The 21477-nt window shown below is 48.6% G+C and overlaps 1 protein-coding gene across 1 annotated transcript in view; it reads left to right on the top strand.

The window, feature by feature from the left end:
- Nucleotides 1-1924: 1924 nt before the first annotated feature.
- BOC (BOC cell adhesion associated, oncogene regulated) overlaps nt 1925-21477 on the top strand; it is a 96338-nt gene continuing 76785 nt past the window's right edge. The window contains exon 1 of the mRNA XM_032678801.1: nt 1925-1937. The gene's annotated coding sequence lies outside the window, so the exon portion shown is untranslated. The remainder of the gene's footprint in view (nt 1938-21477) is intronic.

Genomic DNA, 21477 nt, shown 5'->3' with positions numbered 1-21477 from the left:
CAAATCCTTACCATCACCAATCCTCTGCTCAGGGGTACACAGCATTTTGTTACCGAGTTCTCATTACATGAATAACACTTTAAGCTGCAGGAAAAGTAGGTTTGAACTCACTGTGGTGAGTTCACTCATTGCAGTACTGCTCTGTAGGGAAATGGGCCTTTTTACAAGGCCTGCATTTGCTCGCTGACAGAGGAGGCCCAGAGGAATGCTTCCTCACCAGACACCAGCCAGACCTTAGCTTATGGCTATGTATGACCTTATGGCTCGCAGACAGCAGTTTTACTAGCACATCCAAAATAAACCTATCCTTTGTTCTGATGCAGAAACTGTACGGAGGCTGTTTCATTTAGAAGATGTTCCTTGGACAGCTTATTCCTCCAGTGGCCTGAGAAGGCTGTCAGCTTCTCCTGTGAACTATTTACCACATCTGCCCTTTGTAACACCAAGTTTTTTTGCTGCCTTGCTCCCTCTCCACCACCCACAGCATGAAAATAACAGTGCACACCCAATTTAAGCCACGCACAACTCCCCCAACATCTTCCATCAGCCTTCATGGATGTCCATGGATTTTTCCACTCTGAGTGCAGGTTTCTCATTCCCACTGCAATAGCCCAGAGCTCGTTGTCTAAATCTGATTTTGAATTAGGCAAGGGTCCATGATTCCATGTCAATGCCAAACTGTGGGTGGGAGCAGAGGGAAGGATTTTTTTCCTAGGGATTTGAATTCTCTTCTTATGGTGTTTCTGAAAGATTTCATCTCTCCAGGAAGCAGAAGTCTCTCGAGATGAGCTGTTTGTGCAAAACTCTGCCGTGTGGGCTTGAGCTGGAGGCTTCAGATGAAGCCAAACCAAAAGACTGCTTTTTTTCTGGGTTGGGTCCAGTCAGGATCCAAACTTCAGGGGAGGATTTTGGTCCAAGAAATTGAATCTGAGCTGCTCTTATCTTCAAGTGTTTCAGATGAAAGGATTGTTTGAGTCCAAGAAGGCGTGAGAAATGCAGTCACCCTGACTTAGTTGTGCCTCCAGGCAGAAGACGTGGTAGGACAGTAAGAGAAGCTGCTTATGGCTTATGGTGGGCGCTTGATGAAGTGACTTGACAAGAGACACACAAACAGCCTATAGCAGAGACAAGGAAAAAATGATCTAAGTACTGTTTTGTTATCCCTCTTTGATCCACAGAGACTACTTTGGCTGGGCCAAATCCACAGCTGGCGTAAGAGCCTTCATATTATCCAAATGTCTAGGAAAGATACAAACATAGAGATCAAGTTAGGATTGAGTGAGCCCCATTTCCAACTGGAATTTACGACAGGAGCCGAAGCTGGGGTTCGCATGAAACACATCCCGTTTCACATCCCTAAAGCCAAAGCCTGGGTTGGATTTTCTTCTACACCAAATATCAAGGCTGAAAGCGTGGGAATGCCTTCTCTTGAAATATATCTTATTTCCACGGTCTGGCTAAAGAGGTCCCTCACTCCCAAACCATTACAGCCTTTGTTTCTTTCCTAAATCTCATAGCACCGACGTTTGCCGTGAAATCACTGGGTCAGCATCCCCCTCCTGGCTTTACTCCCCCATTCTCTGTGAGCTTGCTGCGTTACACTCCAGGTTACACACAGAGAGATGAGCTGAGAATGCCCGGCAACGGCAGATAAAATGCCGCCATGTGAAACCCACACTTGTTTCAGAGTCGTGTTTTAACCTTGTCCCACCCCTCCCCTTCCAAGAAGCCAGCCTGGGTGGGAAAGTCGAGGAGAAATAAGATGTTACGTTCATCCCGGGGAGCCGAGAGACGGGGGATTTGTAACTGGAGACCGGGATGAAGGCGGGGGAGAAAGAAACACGCAGAGATATTGATGACCCCCTATCTCGGCAGGTCGGCGGTGCCCGGTGCCCTTCTCACAGCACGTTTCGCATCTCCCGGCGCCGTGCATCCCCGTACGTGCATGTCCCCGCATGTGCGCGGGCGGTGGGACTGGGGGGGGGGGGGGGGGGCGGCTTAAAAAGCCTCGCTGAGAAAGGTATTTCTTGTGGGGAGAAAGACGCGGGGGGGGCCGGGGGGTGTGGATAGAGGGCAGGCCCCTTCGCTCCCCACTGAGTCCATTTCTCCTGCTTTGCCGGAGCTGTCAGCCTTGAATCCCGGTGGCGTCCCGTAACTAATTGACAGCAATGGGGGCCTTTGGGAGCCGAAGAATACGCATCCTTGCTGGGCGAGCGCTGGAGCAGGGGCTGCGCGGGCAGCTGTGGGGGGATATAAAGGGCGGCTTTTAAAGCCTTTGTGCCTGTCCGCAAGTGCGTGCGTGCGTGTGTGTGGCGGTTTTGTGGCGGAGGTGAGGGGATGCTGAGCAGGGCGGCGGGGGGAGAGGCGGAGGGAGAAGCCGCCGCGGAGAAGTGAGTTTCTCCCAGAGAAAGGGGGAGGCAGGGGGGAGAAAAAGCCCCAAACGAGGTCCCCGCGCTCTCAGAGGCCGTCAGCGCTGCGAGGAGGGAGCAGGCTGGGATTTCGGTCTAAACCCAGGGCCATCGAGAAACTAGATCTCTGTTTTTCATCCTGTCCTGGCCCAGACTGTAAAATATGACCTGCCGGCACGGCCGCCAAGCTGCAGCTTCGAGAAACAAAACCCCCACTGTGGTTTGGTTTTTTTTTTTTTTCTGGGCTTGGGAAACGGGCAAAGAAATCTGCCCTCCCAGGTGTAACCTGGCTTTGTCCCTGTGGTCATCTTACTCCTTCCTGAGGATGCTTAGATACCCACCAGAGGATGGCCTGGGTTTTTGTCATTGTCCTGAAGACAGTTGCACAAACATGTACCCACGTCGCAGACAAAATACTGTCCGGAAGACATTTTTATGCCTCTGGCTTGACTCATGCAAAAATGCCCCATTGTCTGTGACATTTTCAGAGACAATCTGTGATAAAAGCATTCACACATTTACAGCTGGAAAGAAATAAATAAACTGCTTGCATTTCTCCGGGATCTGTCACTGTGGAATTTAATAACAGAAGCAACCAACCAGGGACAAGTGTAGAAGAAACAGCTCCCAAGGCAGCAGGGCAAGGGTAAGACTACCAAACAAGCCCAGCACAATTGTAGTGGCAACATGGGACACTTATATTTTAGACCTAATCTGCATCCAGCTCTTGAGGGAGAAAATGAGCGTTTGAAAGATGGGGCATCAATTCATAGGTTTGAAGGCCAAAAGGTACCATTAGACCAGCTAGTCTGATCTTTTGTGTTATAAAGACCCCCGGATGACAACCAATTACCCGTATATTGAGCTGTATCTGACCAGGTTTTTTTGTTTGTTTGTTTGTTTTGGTTTTTTTTTTTGTTTGTTTTGTTTGTTTTTTTTTTTTTGTCACGATCTTTAATCTCTGTATTTCAAGTAGACCCTGGGCATTTGGCAAAATGTATTTTTCATTCTGCATTTTCCTCACTTAAGTAGATGTTGTACTTTTGCTACATCCTGTGTGTGGAGATAAAGCATAGAAGTCCAGATCCTCACAGGTTTGCTCGCTGAGCAAGGCTAATTGTCCTTCTAGGCTAAAAGAGAGGTGCCAAGCTATCTCCCAGGTCAAGTCCAGAGGCCCTTGGAAGTAATCCCATCCACAATGTTCTTCAAGCTGTGGGCAAAGCAGTGAGTCCTCACCCTTTCTGTTGCTTGGAAACTATACATTACAGCAAAAGGGGAGCTGGTTTTCCGGTGATGATAAACAGTTTTTGCTTGGCAATAGCTCACTGTGACAATCCAGGTGCTGTGCAGTGAGCATCTGGTAAGGTTTTCCAATTAAGCCAGAGTGGGCATGTTAAATGCAGGGAGCAGGGCAAGCCCTGGGCAGGCAGGGGACTTGGCTCAGAGCACCCAGCCCCTCTGATGCCCATCCAGTAGCTGACTAGTGCCTCTGCTGGTGTGAGTTAGTGGTATTAAAAGGTGGCTGATCAATTTGTGCTGCTAAAAGAGGAGAATGCCTTATCTAACTGGTAGAGAAAGGCATGAAAAAGTATACTCATTTATCAATATTTTTGAAAATTTTTTGGTTTTCTGGTTTGATTTTAGTCACATGGATGATGGCATTGCTTTCTCCATGTCCAAAACACAATGCTTGGTCCAACTAGCAGCCACTGGCTTCAGCCTGAGTTCCCAATGAACTCAGTAAAAAGATTGACTCAGCTTAAAAGGGAACATGACCCTAGTCTGTACCTTGAACAATAGTTCAGAAATGCCTGCCTGGCTGCAAGCTTCAGTGACCTGTTGCCACTTGTGATAGTTGCACTGCAAGCTCTGGGCAGCACCAACCATCTTTAAGCTCCGTGTTTGCAGAGTACCCAGTAGGGAATCAATATCAGTTTTCTGATGGGCGCTTTTACACATTGTTGCAGCAGATATGTGATAGCACAGCCTGTCTGTGCAGGTGTGAGCAGGGGTGGCACCACTTTCCCCCTGTGAGCTCTGGAATCTTAGGTGGCCGTTTTGTCTGCAGATGGGTTGCTGGCTTGTGTGGGAAGAAAGACAGGCTGTGGCTGCTGGTGGAGGCATCAGTTCAAGCCTCCTGTTTGCTCTCTCTCGGCTGACAGTAAAAATAATTCAGTTTCAGATAATACAGCGTTGTTCTTTCCATGTGGAAAAATTGGAAAGGCATGCAAAACTCTCCCTCTTTTTTTCCTGCTAATTGCCTTGATTTCTGCTTCCACACTCCCAGCTGCTGCTCCTCTTCAGCTTGCCCTTTTTGACTCCTCGATTAACTTCTTTGTCCACCCATTTACCACTCAGGACATGGCGACCTTTGGATGTAAATCTGTGCTGACGTCCCTCCCACTTGCGTGCTTTTGTTGGGGGCTGACATCTGTGAGACTCCTTGCGGCAGAGGTGGGAGGGAGCTGGGTGGATGTGGGTTCTGGGCAGTGCCGTCTTCTGCCAGGGCTGCTGCCCACCTCCACGTTGTGTCATCGGCTCCCCATCCCAAAGCTCAGTGCCTTAGCCTAGAATGAAAAAATCATGGATTTTGGTCTGCAGCTACCAGGTGGGACACGAGTGTAGGCGTAGCCTTCACCCTCTGATATCTGCTGGATCAGGAGTTCCTGAGCTGATGGTGGGATTGCTGGGTATCACCTCCTCAAGACACAGACAATCTTTACTATTAGTTTAATTTGGACAGGCATTCTTGACGAGAAAGCATATGGTCCCAGCCCACATATAGTGCCCTTTGCTGAGTGCTGGAGATGCTGCTGTTTGAAATGGGAGGCTTGTTTGGAGGACACCTCCAGAGCCAGCACAATGCATTTGCTCCTAATGTTGCCTCAAGGTGCAAGAGGAACTCACAGCACACCAAATCTCTGACAAGCTTTGCAGCTGTGAGGGGGCCAGAGACCATTGCAGAGCCCAACTGTGCACCTCAGAGCTGACAGGTGGGGTGGCCACAGCACCATTTTGCAGAAGAAGGGCCCTATAGACTTCTGAAGCAGATACACAGCTCTTTCCCAAAATGATGTCCCAGGCTACAGAATGAAGGCATTATTTGCTCTGCAGCAGGTTTTATTCTGCACAGAGTTTGACTCCTGGAACATGGAGCTACGCCTCCAGGGTCCACTATGATTTCTGTGATTTTTGGTAGCATCTCCTGAATCCTGCTCCGAAGCTTTCTGCATACCTGTGGGCTCTGCCCAGAGCCTCTACCAGCGATGGGAGACTCCAGTTAAGATTCAGCTTTCCAGCATCATGCAGGGCTTTTGGCTTTAATTACACAGACAGATCCCCCTTCCCCCAGCCTTCCCCTTATCCCCAGCACAATGAGTTCAGACACCTGCAAAACTGAACTTCTAGTGAAGTCGCCCCAGTGCAGGACAAAGGCATTAGGCGGCGGGGGAGGACGTGAGGGGCAGTCAAGCAGCTGCAGCAAAGGAGGCACAGCTGGATCCCTGCACACTGCTGTCTCCCTGCCTGCCCCTTCCTCATCCTTTTAGAGCCTGTTAGCAGCAAGCAAAGTAGTTTCTGCTTGAATCCCACAGTATCACCCGTGCTGCCATGCTAAAGTCCCTGGACAAGCTCCTTGCTGAAAGCATCTCCGAACAGTCAAGGGAAGTGGTCTTGTTTGATGTTTATTCACTGAGCCCTTTTCCTCTGCTCAGCATTATCCAAATAGAGAGAGACAGCCTTTTGTGGAAGTTGAAATAAATGAGGTCTCCCCATCGGACCTGTAGACACTAGGAATGGGCAAGCTAGAAATCCCTGCCTTGCCTCACTTAGATCAATCTTTGTTCCTTCATTGGAGGTAGCATGCAGATGGCATTGCCAACCTGTGTCCAGATGCTTGAAAGACTTGGTCTAAATACCTTCCTAAGCAAAAAGGAACCATGAACATGGCAACTGCACAAAGTGATATGAAGTTGGACTTACATGCTCAAGAGGTTTGGGAGCTTTACCGAGCACTCTGGGCAAATGGGGTTTAGTGAAATCATATGTGAGTTGAGCTACATCTGGGTTTTTGTTTGCCTCTTCCCACTCAATAGAAAGGAAATAAGAGGACATACCCATTTCTTAAAAAAAAAATAAAATTAAAAAATTAAGGATTTAGAAAGAAGCAGAGAAAAAAAAAGAGCAGGACCAATAGGTGACCTATGTTTCCACCACTGGTCTACTCCTCTGGGTTCCCATACATATGGGAAGAAAAACAATGAGTAGATAAGGAAAATAGATCCCTATCACAGATAGGGATGAGTAGGAGGATAATGAGGGAAAAAAAGATTAAAAGGGTCATCAGTTCTCATGCTTCAGGATTCATCTCAATATATTAAGTGCCATGAGGAAATCTGGGGAGTTGCATCATTCATCTGCTTCCAGTAAGATTGTTTGCGCTTCCTATTGACATTGGGCAAGTGGATCTGGCCCAACAGCACCTGCTTTCACACAGCACTTCTCTCTAGGGCATTGTATGAGCATTGTATGAGTATGAGAAAGCATCTCTTACTAGAGATGAGTGGTTAGAAGGGCCAAGGGAAGTCCCTACACTGTAAAGGTCTACAATGCAGCAGTTACAAGGCAGTGAGTTATGCCTGAGCTTCGGACAGTGTTGATTTGAGGACTTCCCGTTCAGGTTCCATCTCTGTTAGGAGGGGTCTGTTCTGCCCTGGAAGGGTGTCAGGCTTGAAGTCCTCTTGCCATCACACTGTGGGAATGTTGCTGAGGGGGTGCTGTGCCTCTCATCATCTCTCCCGAGATACAACCCACTGTGTTGCTGCCTGGGCTGAGAGGTGGTGGTGAGGGGTCGGGATGGAGGGGAGGGGTGGGGGGAAGAAGTTGGTGAAGAGGGTAAAGGAAGCAACTTTTTAAATAAAAAAAAATAAGTGATGAATAGATCGGCTAATCCCGGGAAACCTTGAGAATATAGAGCAGCGTCTGTGGAGCCTCCCTTTTTTCTTTTCTTTTTTTTTAATTTTCCTTTCTTTAATTTCGCTGCAGCACGTATAATCAATTATGGCTTGAATCGGGGATAAGGGGAGGGAAAGTACTTCAATTCATAAATCAATTTTATACGGTCATCAGTCAGGTTGTGAATGCAAATACCTCTGTCGGTTTAGGTTATTCAGAATTAATTGACTCCCACCGGGCTGGGCTGCAGATGGAGAGAAGCTTTCTCACAAAGTCTGCTCAGGCTCAGCATGGGGGCAGGCAGGCGGGCCGGCTTCCTCCTCCTCCTCTTCCTCTGCTTTCCTCTCCTGGAGCATTATACTATTGGCGTTGAGGAGTTTTGTGTGTGCGTGTGTGTGTCCCCGTCTGTGAGAGGGAGAGATGCTTGAAGAAAGAAAGGGATATGCAAAGATTAAAGTCACAAGCCCCCTCTTCAGCCCTGGCCTGCGCAGACACTTTTATGTGATTAGGAATGCTTTGCTTTCAAGGGTTTGCTTTTAAGCCTTGAGCTTCTCTTGAACTTCTCCAATAAGAAAACAAACAGCAGTGTCAAAGCCTCCCCCTGTGCCTGGAATTCGAGCTCAAGTCGTGTCATTAAAAAGCCACTTCGCTACTGGGACTTTGGCATCTGAGTCACTGTTTCAAAGCCAGTCTGGGGCAGGAGAGATCGAAAGTCATTAAACATCTAGTGGTTGTTTTGGTGGCCTATTGAAAAATGAGGTTTGGAGGGTTTCAGGGCCACCGGGAGGACGCAGAACAAATGCTGCCACCTGAATCCCCCCCCTTCCTCCTCCTGCACCTTCTCCCCAAGGCCTGCATGGCCAAAGTGTCTGGCAAGGCAGGGCTGTATGGAGAAAACCCAAAGGACGGATTTGCTGGAGGGTGAAAAAGGGTGTAACCTGCAGCCCCTCTTTTCCTCTGCCATTAGCACTACCCAGTTCACCACACGTCCTGGGCTAAACAGCAGGACAGAGATGGCACTGGTTCACAGAGGGAGCTCTCTCAATTTCCCACCACATACTTCAATCCCTTTGTGGGACTGCATCCAGTCACCCTACATGGTACTCCTGGGCTGTCACACCACTCCTCTCCTGTCCCTGTGACTCCTTCCCTCTTCCATGGCCATTTCCCTTTGTCTCACTGGTTAGATGATGCTGTGATCCCAGCTGTGAGTTCCCTCACCTGAGGGACAGTTGTCCCAGCTTTTTTGCATGGTCTCACCAACCAGTCAAGGCTTCGGACATCACAATGATACTCTCTATGGAAGGCAGCATGAATGGGTGGGGAACACCACTCCATGAAACTCTGTGGGAGGGATAATTGGTATTAAGACCTAGGTATGTGCCTTTCCCTCTTTGTTTTGGCTTGTCACACCTAGGCCTTTTCAGACCAGGACATCTCAGCCTCAAACTGCAGGAGCTCATCGAGAGCAGGAGGCCATCAGACATGCATCAATAGATACCTAACTACAAGATCAATTGCCAAAAATGATCCCAGTATGTAACCCTGTTTTCTGTCTGGGGAAACTGAGGCACAGATGAAGATGTGGCTCAATCCAAAGCATCCCCCTCTAAAAGAGTGGCATAGCTGGGAATAAAGCCTAGGTCCTGTTGTCTCCACTCTCATTATTGTACCCACCAGGACCCAGACAGCAGACCACCAGACCACACAGGGCATATCCATGCCAGCTGCTGTACAATGGGTTCGACATATGAGGTTTCAGCAGGGCTGGAGGAACTGGCATATTAGTGGAGTGCTGGAGATGACCCAGTGGAGCTGATCCCCACAATGCCATGGAAACAATAGGTCAGAAACTCTAAAAGCTCTGAGGAGGCTGTGGAGGTAGCAATAACTGGAGAGGAAGCTTGGCTATGTTTAAAGCACCCTGGGAGGAGGAGGCTGCAAAGGAAGATGAAAGAAGCTGTCTGTAACTTTCTGCAGTTAAGTGGGGAGGTGGGAAACGGCTTTGCAGTTCTTCAGCAGGAAGCGTGGGGAGCAGGTCTTGGCAAAGGGAAGCGAAAGGGAGAAGCAGAACAAAAGACCCATGCAACTTCCACTCAATGGTTTCCTCCATTTTGGGCAAATCTGCTATTCGAATAGCAACCAAAGAGCCAGGTGCTTTGGATGGCCCTCTGCAAGGCTTTGCCAACTTCACAGCACCCCATATCTGCAGAATTTTCCACTAGTTTTCACAGATGCAATTTTGCCAAAGCCCCTCCCCTCAGCCCATGTTCCCTCTGCCTCCAATGCAGTCATGGGCACTCCTACACACACCGTCCTGTCCCTCCATTTCCCCTCAGTGCTTCCCCTTCGTGAAGGGGAATGAATGAATTACTACGGACAGTAATTGATGAGAACACAAATGCTCCAAATTCCTTGTCCTGCATTTTTCAGAATGAACTTGTGCCACAGTCTAGAGAAGGCAAAGATGGGTTTGTTAGCTCCAGCACCAACTTGGAAGCCTCAGGGAATTTACCACTCCTGCCACATGCCAAAGTAGGAAGGAGGGCTCGGTATTTGCAAGCCTGTCAAGTCTTTCACACTGAGAATGAGAATCACACGGACACTTCAGACTCTCTTCTGCTAGACAACAGCCCAGTGGGATCTCCATGGCTGGCATGTTGTCTCTGCTGCTCCTGATGGCAGCCCAAGTGGGATGTCCTGCTCTGGGGCCAGCAGTGACTGGGATGGGAGCACCTTGTATGTTTTGTGTGTGGTGTGTCAGGCTTGTGGTGGTACCAAAAAGCTTTAGCCATATGGCTCTTCATGTGGGAGCCATGTGCTCCCTCTCCCTGTGCCAAGCACCAGGAAATCCATGAATTTGATAAAAAAGTGTCATGATGGCCTGTTCTGCTCTTTGTGCACATCTGAGTCCCATCTACCCACCTGACAGTAACCAGGTCTAACTCTTGCTAAACACACATCCCTGGGGCCAAAAGCTGGAATCTGCGCTGTGTCTGCTAAGCCTCGGCTAAATTCCCTGCTGAATACCCCTGGGAAGGTCTGCTTGTGTTCATCAGGTTGGAAAGCAGTTTTCAAAAAAACAAACACCCTTTGGGATCTTCAAGCAAATCTGTAATATGAGAGAATTAACCTATTTTTAATGCACTGCCTGCTTTCCCCACACTCCCTTGCTGGCCCGAGGCTGGTTCATCTTTCAGAGCTGAACAATGCTTCATGTGTTTCTGTTTGCTCAACGTTTAGAGGGGAGGCCTCCCTCTCTTCAGCGCTTTCTTAGCATTTTTTAATCATGTTTATAAAGTCAAATACCTAAGTGACCAAAAGAGCGGCGAGAACTGCTTCTCTGCTCTGCAGGGTACTGAAATCTCCTCTTGAAGTCAATGGGGAGAGCCATGCTCTGCTGAAATCCTGATCAGAGCTGGGGCTTTAGCAAAGGGGAAGAGTGAGCCCCTTGCTTTACTACATAGCTCCTTTCACAGAGGCCCGGGGAAGGAGGGGAGAGGTGTGTGGGGGGAGAATCTTTACACCCATGGTGGGACTTCTGAAGAATTTACAGTCATCTTTCATAGAGACACTAAAGATTTTATAGCCTTGGTACCAGTGGTTACAATGCCCTATGGAGCACAGAGCTGAGCGTATGCCAGGGACCCCTTCATCTCACCAGAGGCTGGAAGGTGGCCAGGGGCTTCACATGGGGAAGTTTATTTCAGAGAGAGAAGGGAGTGAGGAAGCGGGAGGGAGAAAAGAGGGGAGAGAGGCCGAGTGGAGGGGGAGAGGGAAGGGAAAACAAAAGCATGTGAGATTGGAGAGCAAGGGAAGGAGGCAGGATGGAGAGCCAGGGTGAGGGAGCAGAGGGAGGCAGAGAAAGGAGAGGATGCCAGCGTGGGAGGAATGAGAGGAGAGACCCAGAGAGGAGGAACAGGAGGAAGAAATGAAAGGGAGGGAGAAAAACATTTTTTAAAAGTGGCAGAGGGAGGAAACATGAGAAGAAGGAATAACAAAAAAGGAGACAGACAGAGGGAAAGGAAGAAATAGCAAATATGAGAAAGTTAGAGAGCAAAACAGGATCTGAGAGCAGGTACAAGAGGGAGGCTCAGAAGCAGCCTACAGCCCAGTACCCCAGACAAACTCAGCACAGAAAATGAGGCTTTTCAGCAACTGTCCCCATTCTCCTGCCAAGTCTTTAAACTGACAGAGGAGCCAGGGAGCATTTCTACATACCCGATTCTGCACAGACCTGCACACCCAGGCTCTTCTTGGGCAGATACTCACAAAAATGAATATGCATCTATATATGCATGTGCGCACATATGTGTATGCACCCCTACATGTATGTGCAAGCATTTCGTACATCCAACCATATGACATCCATGCTTTCCCTCTCTTCACACTTCTGTGCACCTGCTGTGCATGTGCAGGCTCTTCGTGTGCCTTCACCTGCCTCCACAGCCACCCACAGACCCAGCTCGAACTCCACTCCCTCTTTGGCTGGCTGCAAAACAAGGGTTACACTTCATGAAAAATGCTGAGGTTTGGCTGTTTGGGTTCATTCCATGCTGGGGAGAAAATGAGCCTTTAAGATGTTGGTTGTTCTTTTTTTCTTTTTTTCATGAGGGGAAAAAATCCAACAAAAAAGTGAAGCCAGCAAGTGCTCCACCCCAGAACATGAAACACAGACATGCATTTAAGAAATGGTTTCTATGATCTGGTGGTCTGTAAATGCAGATTTAATGACAATGGTAGTATTCAGTTACAGCCTGCTCATTTATAGACCTATAAGGCTCTGCACAAGATCCCCAGCCTAGGAGTTACAGCGCTTAAGGGTATAAGAGAGTCAGTTCCACGTTCTTCATCCTAAATCTGGCAAAATCAATGTGGTGGCGTATCTCTGGATGTAATGGGGTGATTTCTGGGCACTGCATCTGTTTGGTTTGCAGATGGGGGGAGTGTTTGCCCGGTATTCCCACACAGTGGTGAGCCTCCTGCGAGCAGAGCCACGGCAAACCTGGGGCTCTCAGGACAGAGTGGATATAGAGCTACTGCCAACATCCACTGCCCATCACTGCATTTCTAAAGCACAATATGCCAACTTATTCTCCCAGAGGATCAGCAACAATGATAGAATTCCCTTGAAGTGAACATTGCACTCAACATGCTTCTCTCTCATTATAATGAACACAAAGTGATTTGTAACAGAGATTTTCTAGGCTTTTATAGGTGTGACCAGGGCACAGAAAGTGTAGGGAACCAAAGGGCAAGAGACCGGGCAACCATATATTGGGATAAAGAAGCAACAGTGGTTTAATATTCTATTAAAATCCCTTCCCACAAGCTGTGCAAACCTTCTCCTATTACAAAAAGGCTGTACAAAGGCCCTGGGTGCTACATTGTTAATGGGTCTTTCTCATACTGATGGTAACCACAGCTTTGTGCTGGAGGACTCAGCAAACCACCAGAGGAGGTAGACTTGTGCATGCCACCATTGCAGGAGCGTGTCCTGACATTTGAGTACCATAGCAGAGTCATGAGGATGGCAGGCGGGCATCCTCTCTGTGTCAGTGTTAATGTCAGACCTCCTATAGAACAGCTGCATGTTTTTGGATGCCTAGGGACATGCTGTCCCCTGCCATAATTTGGCACCAGTTGAGTCCCTTTGACTTAAGATGGATGAGATGTAGAGAGACAGACCTCCAGTTAGACGGCTGTTGGGGAATAGCTTGGGGAAGTGAGGCTTTTATTTCAAGACCTTCCAGATGTACATTTCCTTCAGCTTGTAATTCAGCCTTTCACCTGTTTGGGGGAGGACTCATCTAATGCCACTTTTACAGTCTCCCTGTGAAAACCACTACTTCAGAAATACTCCTGTCCCCTTTCTCCCCACATTTTCTTTGAATTTTTTTTGCTTTCCTGTAGAATAACAAAGAAATGTGTAGAGTACAGTGCCAGTGTCAAGGTGGAGAAAGCATGAATCAGGAGAACAACAGGAGTACAAGCTGAGCACACCCTCTGAACCCAGCAATGGAAGTCAAATTTACTTTATTTTTACTGTGCAGGCCCTGTTCTTGTTTGGTCATCAGAGGCAGATGTAAAGTAAGGCCGTCTGCTGTGGAGGTGTGTGGTCATTTCTGCTATGAGAGAGTACCAGCAAGCCTACACATCAGGGCAGGAATAGGAAGGAACTGGCTCTTTTGCCAAGACTTTCTTGGTAATCCAAGAAATTCACCCACAAAAAATGCTAAATAAGTTCAAACTATAGTCCAGAGGGGCCCTGGCATCCTCAAGCCATAAACAGAGAAGAGAAATGGATCTGATAAAAAGCTGCATTTCTGGTAGGCTTGGAGGAATGCTGTGTGCTTAGTACACAGGAGCTGGAATCTGCATGGCTGGGCACAGGTCTTTACTCTGGGGCCATGCACTACTGGCTGATTAAATCTTTTACTCCTGCTGGTGAATAATTATCCACCTGACCTGTTCCACCACAGGCAGCAGGAACACCCCATTAGTGACTTCTCCCCAGAAAGTGGGGTGCTCATTCCTCATCTGGCTCTACAATGATGCTCAAGCCAAACGTTTCATTGCCATTGCTGGCAGGGAAGTCCCCAGGTTCAGGGACCTGGCTCTTGCAGGTAAGGAGAGCACTGGGCTCCTGCTGCTTCCCAAAGGAAAGAGCTTGGCACCTTGGGAGGTGTGGCCCAGGGCCTTAGTTCTGATGTTATTTTGTTCCCTGATTTTGGAAGGAGCAGTGGAAACAATTAGGTCTCTTAATTTCTCTGAGGCAAGATCCAAATACAGAAAAGAATACATCTCCCAGGCAGGGAGAAGTGGGGAATTAACTGCCTTTTTTTGGATGAGATCAGAGAAAGCTGATTTATGAAGCAAAGGGAAAGCAAAGTGCTTTTATGGGTAAAATGTTCCCTGCTTATTTCCTTTCTGTCAGACTACGTTCCTCCCACGCTTCTGGCTGCAAGCTCACTCCTTGGAAGCCTGTTTAAGCATTTCAGCATGTGATGACTTAACTGGGCATGGATTCTGACAGATCTTTGCAAATAACATCACAGGAGTTGCTGGAGGTGACTGCCTAATGCCGACCCGGGGCACGTTCAGGAGGACAAGGCTGGCAGACAGAAACCCAGCCATCCCTACATGCTCACAGCCTCTTCCATGGCATCTCTGAGTACCAGGCGAGTACATCTCTGAGTACCGGGAGACACCCCTTGCCATCCGCTGGGATGAGGAGCACCTCACAACCTGCTCCTTCTGCTTGTCTCCCTCGAGGAGATGGAGGCAAGGCCAGTCTACAGCAGAGAGGGCTCGAGAGCTGGAGCCTCGTGAAGAGCGGGGGCGTTTGGTTACAGTTCAGGCGGAGCGAAGGAAAGCAGAACAGGAGAGAAATTCAAGAGGTTGGGTGGGGAATGAGAAAGTTTTTGAAATCGAATTTCCACACATGGATCTTTCAGCTCCTGCCAACGTACATATAGGAAGGGATGAACTCAGGGAAACTCAAGAGGCTTATTCCTACTAAGGGAGAATGTAGCAAGCAACTAATCTTGACTTACGGGATGCCAGAACTACATCTGAGGCATCTTAAATGTTGATGGTCATGCTGTGCTCTCTGCCTTGACAGCATGGTTCCTAGTGATAAAGATGTCCAACCACAGTAGGTACAGGTCCTGACAGATCTGTCTGCAAAGATGCATCTGCTGTGCCCATAGATCCACCCACCCATGCAAGCAGAGCCCAGTTTTCGCCTGTATAGGTGCAGGCATCAATATTGTCTACACTGTCCAGAGGAATCACACCTGTGGAGCATGAATATGGAGCAATTCAACGCACGGATGTAGCATGTTTTGAACACCCACGAGACCATTCTGGGGATTGCTGAAAGGTTTTGGTACCACTGGCTGTCACTTCTGCCCAAGCACCATCCTGCTGATATCAACCAGAAAAGACTCCAGAGCACATCCAAGGACATAGTAAGGTCCAGGGACAGGAACAATTCAAACACTTGACATATCCTCACAGAATAAAATTAGCAAAGGAAGTGAAATTAAATTAATCCCCTATGAAGTCAGGCAGAAGAGGAAAATATAGTTTAATAATTGATAATGATATAGAGAAGCCCCCATGCTCAGACACCAAACTGCGGTAGGTTTACAGGGAGGAGAGGAGGGGTGGAAGGTGGGGGTAGGGAAGAGAAAGCTGTACGAATTGACCTCCCTCCCCCCTTGCCCCCTCCTTTTTCTTTAAATCCCCACCTAGTCAGGAGTGCTCATTAAGGATGGCTCTCGTTTCCCTAATTAGGCTGCCCCCTTCCCTTCACAGGGCTCCAGACCTCTGCCATTCAGCAATAACAAGAATAACAAGAAACTCGTTATTTTACAACCTGGGCTGGAGGGGAGGGGGAGAAGGAGAAGATGGCTTTGTGATGTGCTGCTTGGAGGAAAATCAGTTTAGAAAAACCTGGGTTGAGGGAGGAGTCCCTCCTGCTAGCAAGACCTTGTGTGCTTTTTAACACCCTCTTGCCTGCACTAGAAGTAACACTAAAAGGAATGGGGATTTGGGGGGGTTTTTCCCCTTTTTTGTAGGCTTATTCTTGAAAGTTGTTTTTCTCTGTAGCAATCATATGTATGTGCACTTGATTTTATGTGAAAAGTAACCTTTAGGGACTCTGACAAGACAGGAGCCATCCCAGCCCTGAACTGGGGAGGAGGAGGTGGTGGCAGTGGGAGGCTCAGCGCGTTGATGTGGTCTTTATTAGGCACTCAGCAGCGAGAGGGAGGCTGGGATGGCTTGCCTCGGGGAGGGCAGCAGCAGCAAGCCTGGTCTCAGCCTGGGTTTCCAAATTCACTTTTCCTCTCAAATGCAGATGCTGTGCGCACTCACCCAGCCAGCGGGCCCAACAGTGCCCCAAGCATGCGAGGTGCCCCCCTCCCAGCCAGGACACCCTCCCCGCTGCGATGGCCACAGCCCCTGTGCAACTCTGCCATCTCCACTCTGCATCCCGCGTGGCCCTGGCTGATGATCCCCTCTTTCATGGCACCCCGGCAAACCTCCTCACCAGTGGATGTTTGATTCACAAAGCTGCTGTGAAAAAAAAAAACAGACAAAGAAACCTATGCCTATTTTATACCCACAGAGCAAAGGTAGAGGCCTAGTGAAATGAGGGCTCTCTGACAGACTCTTCTGGGTCCCCAGTACAGGATCAAGAGATGATCTTTCCTCTAAGAGTCACATTGCGTAGCATCCCACCCCAGAAGTGAGCAAGCCAAGTCAGCACGACCAAGCATGTGTTTAAGTGTTGTTCTAGATGAGGGGAAAATAAATAAATGCTCACCACCTTGCAAAATCAGATGCTCTCTGAGCATTTGGAATGAATTTTGTCAAAACCAGCTTATCATCTCCATAAATTGCCACAAATCCACTCCGTTTTGCAGAGCTAAACATTTCAACATTTTATGCACATTACCAATTGAACCATCTTTGCTCAATTTATGCCTCATTTAAATAACTTATTACATCAGATATAGAGCTTTTTTTATAGTTCAGTTTTAAGTCTCTTTCTCATACTCTCTTTAAGACTTGTCTAAGTCTTTCAAGATGTTCTTTCAAGCCCTCAGTCCAAATTAAAACATCATTCACTAGACCTTCCGCACTTAGCAGTTTCTCACAGATCTGGCAAATACTCTTTGAAATACCTCGGGAGCAGAACAAATGCCAAATAGTGTCTGCCTTAACTTACACATTGACACTTGAAAGCACGGATGTCCAAAGTTATGCCTCAAAAGTAGGTGCAGGCATGTAAGCAAGGGATCCTGAATTTTTCTGAGGTGACAAATATCCCACAACAATGTCCTGAGGGATTTATGATATCAATTACTTGGATTTTGCCTCCGAGCCTTTCTTACAAATGATTGTTCATATTGTTTTCTAAATTCATGTTCATGCTTTAACTCAGTTACATCTGCTAATGGGTTTGGATTGTCCTGATTTTAAATAGACAAACAAGTATGTATCTGCTGGGACTGAGATTCACTGTGCCAAACCCTTTGTAAACTCTCTTCTCTTCCTCCCACCAAAAAAAACAAAGTCTAAATCCCAAAAGACCCAAAGCCCCCTAGATTTAGAGCAAGGTAAATTGCTTCAGCTGTAACATAGTTTTCTTGTGGTAGGTTTCTTTGTGCCAAAGACCCAAAAGTTTAGGTCACCCGAAACATTTAGCAAATTCACATCAATTTTGCTGAATTATTTTGACTTAAAGAAAAGAAACCCTTGTCTGCAGTGATAAAAAAGACTCAACTTTCTGCTTAGATCTTCACCATTTTTCTGAAGGTAAGGTGTCCCAGCAGATCCAGCAGACTTAGGAAGAGTTGTTTGACCTCTGGTTGTGATCGGCTTTCTCCCACCAAGAAACACTTATCGAGGGTGCAGGCTGGAGAGAAGGTGTGTTACAGCTTCATGGACAGCCTGGGCTGGTGGAGCCTCTTCCAACCTATGGAAACATTCAGTATGTTCAAGACTTTGCCTTTTCCTGCTGGTAAAATATGGCTTTTGCTTTTCCAGTTACCCTCGCCCTCCTGCCAAGAGCCAATATGTTGTCTGTGTTGATCCTCCATCTGGGGCCGGGAGATGTCTTGGCCACAGCAGGAAGGGAGTGCCTTGGATCACACATATGGTTTTACATCTCCTCTCACTTCTCCTGTTTCAAGCAGAAACACGTGGCAGGTATCTTTACAAGCAGGGGATATCCGTATTATACCAAGTGCATCTGCATTGCACTTGGAGGGGAGGCCAGAAATTGCTTCCGAAGTCAGACTTGCTGTCTATACTGAAAACAGTGGACATGGGAGTGTGGGAAGGACCTGGTATGCCCCATGCTGATCTGGAGGCATCAGTGTGGTTGCCCAGGGGCTGGCAGATTAAAAGCACAGTGTATTTGCATCTACCCTGGGACCCTTGTGTTGAAGCTGGGCAGCACAGCTAGTGCTGTTTCCTCGCAGCCAGAATCACTCTTGTGCCAGTCACACACTTTTTTCTCCTTAGTCCACTCGTTAATTGTATGCTGCAGTCACATTTGAGAGGGCCAGTTGGGATTACAGCCTGGCAGATCTCACATCTCATGGAAGTGGAGGCGGAGGTGGAGGTGGAGGTGGGGGAGTTATTGCCTTCAGGCAACTACAGCATCACAATGCCCACCACACTCTCTTTAATACATAAGCACAATGGGAAGGGAGGCATTCCCAGCTGGGAAAAGGCAGTTTGCAGCTATTCCGAGATGTACTGGTTGGAACCCACTTGTGCAAGTAGAGAGACGTCCCTGGTCGCTATTGACTAGGACTGCTGGGACAACACAGGCAGCTTTATTTGGTGAGAGGGGGGATAGAGAAAAAGGCCCCAAGTTCTTCTTCCGCCCTGCTCTGCTCCATCCTTGCTGCCCTGGGGTGTATTGTCCCACTTATTCCCTGGGAAGCACATGTGTCCGGTAGCACTGCGGCTATTTTTAGGCGGACTTGGCCAGCGTCCACAGTGGTGGTGGCTTTGGTGAGCCGGGAGAAGTAGACTTTTCTCTCTCTGCCTTTCAATGTTTGGAAACAGTGAGGCTGCCAAGTCAGCCCGTCTCCTGCTCTGCACTTCCAGCCTCTGGAAAGCGAGAGTGAGCCCTGAAAAGCCTGGCAAGCTGACTGGGAGAGCCTGCCAGGCAGCCGGCAGCACCCTGCCAACACCAATGGCTCCTTGCTGCCATCAGCCAGGGAAAGTCGGGCCAGGGGGATGGAGAAGGGGAAGCAGCAGTGGAGGGAGAGGCTGGAAAATTGCACAGGTCCCCCTCAGGGACAGCCTTTTCATTTCCTGAGCCTGACTCTACATTTGTTATGGATGCAACTGTGGAGAGGTACAGCACCCCATAGCTCCAACAGCACGGAGGTTGGAGCAGGAGGCGGGGAAGGGAGAGGCATGCACTGCAGTCCCTATGGATTTTTTGTACATGTGTTTGAGACTTGCTCAGGGGAAGGAGGCTGCTGGCATTGGCCAGACTTGGACACCAGAGCAACTTGCAACTGACAATACAGTTGGCCTGGGCCAGGACAGTTGTAGGGCTCCCCCTGGCCTCCTGATTTTGGCCATCCCTGGGGAGAAGGGACCAAGACACCCCTCAATGGGTCAGAATGAAGAAGCCTTGGAACACCAAGGGATGGTGTTCCAGTTGGGGGCAGCCCAGCACCTCGATAATGGAGGGGGGTGCTCTATCCTTGATGGAGCAAATAGTGAGTCTAACATAGTCAGCAGCCCATTCAGCCATCTGACACTGATATTGCTATTTTTGCCCCAGCTACTTGAATCTCACCTCTGAATGAAACCAATTGTTTTTTTAAAAAAGGAGCAGGAGGCATGTTTTTCTACCAAAAGCTTTGCAGATACCAGGATGGCAGGTCCGGGGTAGTGGCTGGAGCCCCGTTTTTCTCTCAGAGCCCCACAATTCCTGGCTCTGAGCCATACCACTGCCAAAAAGGCAAGGGACTCCAGTGTATGAAGGGGAGGGGGAAGGAAAAGAGGAGGTGCAAGCGCGCGCGCGCGTGTGTGTGTTGGGGGGAGATGGAGACATCGGATAAGAACAGACCAGCTTTCAGAGTTTGGCTAACACCCTCTCCAGCCTCTTACTCAGCATACACGGGGTCCCATGATCTGAGTAGCAGCCCCTCTCAAGCCATTGTGTGCCTGACCTGCTTAAAAAACGGTGTTATTTTAAGCAAGGGCAGTCGAGCATTTGCTGAAGGTCCTTCTCTTTCTTGCTCCTTTTCTCCCGTCCTCCTTCCCCCCCTTTCCTGCTGCTTCAGTTTTCCCTCCCACCCCACTTTCCTTTACACAGCACGATTAATCCATCAAACCGAATGGGGGGAAGGAGGAGGGGCAATGAGCCCGCACTCCACTGAGCACTGAAGAGGCCCCCATTCATGGGTCAACAAAACCAGGGAGGACTCTTGGACTTAATCAGCCAAGGAGCGCTCCAGCCCTGGAGACAATTAACATCAAAGTAATGCAGGAGAAAGAGGAGACGGGACAACCAGGAAGCCTGGAAACCCACATACAAATCCCGATTAAAAAGGAAGGGAGGTTAGGGAGAAAGCAGAGAGAGGGAGGATGCTCAGCAGTGTGCAAGAGGAACAAATTCGTGTCTGCCTTTGGGAGTGGGAAACTGAGGTGTGAGAAGGAGGCAAGACTTGCTCGAGGCCAGTGTGTGGGGCAGAAGCATGGGCTTGCTGAGGTCAGGGTCCTGGTCTCCCAACTTCTGTTCAAACCCTCTTGCTCAGGCTGCCCTGGGGTCGGATCCCGCACCGTCAGCAGCTGTGGCACATATCCCTTACACCAGCTGAAGTTTCATGAACATCAAGAAGCAACATGTGGCTGGGTGTTGCTAGACTCCCGCACCTCGTTTTGAAGGTTGTTTCCAACAGTCTTGTCATAGTATTGTCACGATCCACATAATTGAAAAAACTTAATAATACTTTATTGTTACCTTTGGGCACTACATCAAAGACTGCGTGCACCTAAGCATAATAATCATATTTTGCCTTTGTAACAGATGGTCACTTGGCTGCTAACGTAAACTGGCAGCGGTCCCGCTCAGTTCTAGGGACTCAGTGGCAAGAGCCTGGGGCTCAGGCTGGATTGCCCCTGGGGAGGGACAGCCAAGCTCGGAAACTGTCCTTGCACTGGAGCTTGGGGTCTATTTGCAGCTTCCTTTGGAAATAAAAGCAGCAGATGAAGTTATAGGTGAAAAAGGGGCAGCTCCTGCCCCTGTGGCTGTGGGCCCCCACACGCACGAGTGTGCTGAACCAAAAAGAAAGGGCTCACACACTGCTAAGGGGAAGGGTAATGGCAAAGGAGGCTGCAGGGCAATTTTCCAAAACTTTTGCTGCATGCTTCCCCCTTCATGGGCCTCACTCTGCAGAGATCTTTCCGCACCTCGGGAGCACCATGAGGAAATGTTAGGCTGTTAGTGAGCTGTTGCAGTTGCAATTTACCATCTCCTTAAGTTACTGAGGGGTTACTGAATGGAAAATCAGATCTGTGCCACGGCTTGCTAATGTATTCCCTCTTCTCAGCCCCAGACTCTTAAGGT

This window comes from Chiroxiphia lanceolata, chromosome 2 (assembly GCF_009829145.1).
Source record: "Chiroxiphia lanceolata isolate bChiLan1 chromosome 2, bChiLan1.pri, whole genome shotgun sequence".
Lineage (NCBI taxonomy): Eukaryota > Metazoa > Chordata > Aves > Passeriformes > Pipridae > Chiroxiphia > Chiroxiphia lanceolata.
The sequence above is the reverse complement of the archived record's forward strand: the minus strand, read 5'-3'. Positions and strand labels throughout refer to the sequence as shown.